General features: G+C 41.5%; 1 long non-coding RNA gene across 1 annotated transcript in view; it reads right to left on the reverse strand.

The window, feature by feature from the left end:
• The window catches only part of LOC109296073, an 8,700-nt gene extending 5,596 nt beyond the window's left edge, over positions 1-3,104 (reverse strand). The window contains exons 1-2 of the long non-coding RNA XR_002096883.1: positions 2,948-3,104; positions 24-221 (exon numbers count right to left, since the gene is read on the reverse strand). This is a non-coding gene — a long non-coding RNA (uncharacterized LOC109296073). The remainder of the gene's footprint in view (positions 1-23; positions 222-2,947) is intronic.
• Positions 3,105-3,980: the final 876 nt, after the last annotated feature.

Raw genomic sequence — 3,980 nt, forward strand, 5'->3', positions numbered from 1 at the left:
TAACATTGCAGTTAGCAGAAAACCTCTGGGATGTGATTTCTGGTATCTAAACTTTTCTGGTTAAATGTTAAACCATTAAAGGTCAGGATGCCTTGGAAGGGAAAATATGAACCTGATGTACTGATAGCCCCTTCTGTGATCTGTAGACTTCCTGAGGTCTTGGGGACATGCTGCCCTTTCCTGTGGGTGAGCAGTGGCTATCTCTCCCAATCTACAACCATCTGAGGAATTTAAAAAAAAAAAAAAAAAAAAAGCAAAAATTGCTGAATGAATATTATAATCTTACAAAATGTACCGTAGGCCATTCTGATATAGATAAAACTAAAAAGACCTATTGTTTCCTAATTTCTTTGGATAATACATTTGTGGTGTCCTTCTTCATAATAACCATCTCCAAATGTCCTTTCTCATACACTGATCTCTCTGTGGTGTTTAGCTGACTTATTTTTATTCCTGTGTATCATGTGAATGTCTGGGATCTGATGGAGATTGGGGTCTTATTGCCTCTGCCTTAGAGATTACAGTGGACAAAGTGGACAGTGAGTAGCAAAAATGGAGATAATGTTCAACTAGAATAGATGCTAAAATGGTGGCAAACATCACGTTACTGTAATAATATTTTTGGATGGGGTGAGTAGTCATTGGAAGGGAGAGAAGTAGAGAGAGAGAGAGAGGAAGAGAAGAGAAGGATGTAAGAGGTAGATGTCAAGTGAGGCTAAGGTAGAGTACTAAGTAGTAGCATAAGTGAGAGAGAAGAGGAATAGGTTATCCTGGGTCTCTGTTTAACATGCTTCTGCAGCAGCTCTGTCTCTCTGTGTTTGGCTCTTTGCTGCAGGTTCTTTCCCAGAGGCCAAATGACTGGGGATGAAGCAGCTCTATATAAAGTTCAAATGTGGACTCGGGGAAGGGATGGTCCCAGCTGAATCTGGTCTCATCCCCTCCCTTTCCCATCTCTTGCTTCCCACAACAGTTGACACTCCAGGTGCAACAGTCCTTAAGCTGGACTTGCAGCTGCCCTTTTATGCTTGTTAAACACTGCATTATACTTTTAAGTATATGGCTGTTAACATCGTGTCTTGCTTCAAGTTTGATTTATACTGTATTGTATGCTCAAGAATAAGAAGATCCTTCTAGTTTTAACTGCATATACAATTATTTCATAGTTTCATAGTTTCTAGGGTCGGAAGGGACCTGAGCAGATCATCTAGTCCGACCCCCTGCCATGGCAGGAAGAGCACTGGGGTCAAATGACCCCAATAAGGTGGTCATCCAACCTCCTCTTAAAAACCCCCAGGGTGGGAGCCTGCACCACCTCACTTGGAAGCTGGTTCCAGACTCTAGCCGCCCTGACCGTGAAGTAGCGCCTCCTGATGTCCAACTTAAACCTTCCCTCCGCCAGCTTGTGACCATTGTTCCTGGTCACTCCTTGCGGCGCTCGGGGGAACAGGGACTCCCCCAGCGCCTGCTGATCCCCCCTAACCAGTTTATAACAGGCCACAAGATCCCCCCTCAGCCTTCTCTTTTGAAGGCTGAACAGGTTCAGGTCCCGCAACCTTTCCTCATAGGACCTACCCTGCTGTCCCTTGATCATACGAGTGGCCCTCCTCTGGACCGTCTCGATGCTGTCCACATCTCTCTTGAAGTCTGGCGCCCAGAACTGGACGCAGTACTCCAACCAATTTATTCCTTGCCTTAAATTGTTGCTTTCTGTTGTTGTACACTGTTGAATATATGTTATGTTTCATTGTGGAATTGACTTTTTTTAACAGTAGATAAACGTTTATATACAGATTAGTAAAAGACGTGAAGCACTTTGGGATGGAAGACACTGTCTGAATGAATGCAGGGTTGTAATGCATGTCATTCAGCAGTGCTTTTATGTTTCTCTTTTTGTCCCTTCACAGTATCTGATGAAGGAAGCTCTCTGCTTATGAAAGCTTATACTATATGTCTGATTTAGTTAGTGTGTAAAGGTGCAAATCTACTCTACCTGCTGCCTCTCTTTCTAACATTCATTTTTAAATAGGAAGTCTAAGTGTCCCAAGTTAGCTATCTAAATAAAGAAGATTAAAACCATTTACAGTCAAGGATTAATGCTGCTAAATTTTACAGAATGAGTGTGAGCTTTTAAATGCTAACTAAATGATCTACTTATTTGGGCTTCTCGTGGGAGAGCAGGGTTACTGCTGTTCTTTTTTTTCTGATCTCTCCTCTTTTTCCCACTTATCTTTAAAGTCTTTGCGCAAAAAAGATTTTTAGATCAAAGGAAAAGGGATTTCCTTCCTTTTCCAAACCAGATAGTCTGGAAGTCACGTTTCTAAATGGCTCTGAGGAAGGCAGACAACTTTTTTGTGTCTTCTGCCTTTCTGGCCTTGATGCCCAGCATGGCACTTACTTCCACTTCCTGAAATGAAGGAGCCAAAACAGGACACACACTTGCACACAGAGCTGATTCTTTGAAAACCCTTCTTTTCGTCCCTTTCTTTTAAAAGCTGCTTGGATATTTTCATGTGGGAATGCTTCTTACACAGGTGTTGGATAATTGGAATATCAGACATGGGGGCCTCTTGTGACACTGAGTCTAGTTTCCTGCCTTGGCAGGCAACCACATCACATAATCCTGTATATAAATTAACCAGGTTCCATCTTATAAGTGGTTACGTTCTGGAGCTGCTTTCCAGTAGGAGTATTTTGGGAAGAAAGGCCAGTTTAGTGACTTTTTCATTTCCAGTCTAAGTTTATTTGTGGCCGTGTTACCCTAACTTATTTTTAGTTGTTAACATCCTTTAGCTTAAATGTTTCATTTTCCTCTCAGATTTTGACCCCCTGAATATATTTACCGAGAACAATCCTATACCTTCTTAGCCTTTTTCCCACCTCTAAACAGTGCTGTCCTTGCACAGTGTTCATACATGTGCTCAATAATTGTGACCTTTGCCAAACTTACCAGTGCATCTTTATGGAGTGGTGTTCTTAGTATGCCAGGTATGAATGACGTAAGCCTTTTTTGCATTCCAAAGAGCAAATCCAGATGATAGACATACAAAAACTAGAACTCTTGGTTCCAAAATGATACCTTTTATTAGATCAACTGGAAAATGCCAAGAAAATTGTCCTTTTCTGCAAGCTTCTGGGATCAAAGTCCCTTCAGACTCTGACAAAGAGACTTTGATCCCAAAAGCTTGCAGAAAAGGACAATTTTCTTGCCATTTTCCAGGTGGTCTAATAAAAGGTATCATTTTGGAACCAAGAGTTCTAGTTTTTTGTATGTCTTTTTGTCTCAGACCAGCATGGCTAATCCAAATGATAAGCAGTATCATGCAAGTTCCTGCCAGGTGCTGGGAGCTGAAATTGTTCAAAGGCATAAATACAAGACAAAAGGTATACATAGCAAGTATGAAAGTAAGCTGTGTTCATTAGGGGGATGTGATTACTGTTATGAGGCCTGAATCTTAAACTTGTTTTAGCAAAACAAAATTGTTGAAAGCCCCCCCAATTCCAAACAGTCTTATCAGTTTCTCCACAAAGGGTGCATCTTAGGCAAATTTCGCATGTCTGGCAGGAGCAGGGCTTGTCACCGCCGGTTTGTCATTAACTATGAATTCCTGAATGTGTAGGTTGCTCTTGTCAGTCAGCTGTGCCTGTCTCCTTGATTCCTGTGTGCAGGCAAGTTATGAAAACCCCATGAATCCTGACCTCCTGCAACCTCTGCAGCCAAGACTCCTGAGAAAACTGGGAAAAGTGGGGCATAATGGCTTGTCTGCCCCTGTAAACCAGAACACACAGCTAGTATGACTAAATCTGTGTCTACCAGTATTGTCATGTGCTTTCTAATGAAACATATTCTGTAACACTTAACAGCAGAAGTCTAGTGGGGCAGTTCCAAGTTATGAAATTAAAGTAATTGCTAATCTAGAAGGGGGAAAGGAGACTAAAGATATTATTCAATGTAGAGCATATTTTTTATTTTGTGACATTTC

The sequence above is a fragment of the Gavialis gangeticus genome, unplaced genomic scaffold, assembly GCF_001723915.1.
Source record: "Gavialis gangeticus isolate Ggan-Ray unplaced genomic scaffold, GavGan_comp1, whole genome shotgun sequence".
In the NCBI taxonomy this organism is placed as follows: Eukaryota; Metazoa; Chordata; order Crocodylia; family Gavialidae; genus Gavialis; species Gavialis gangeticus.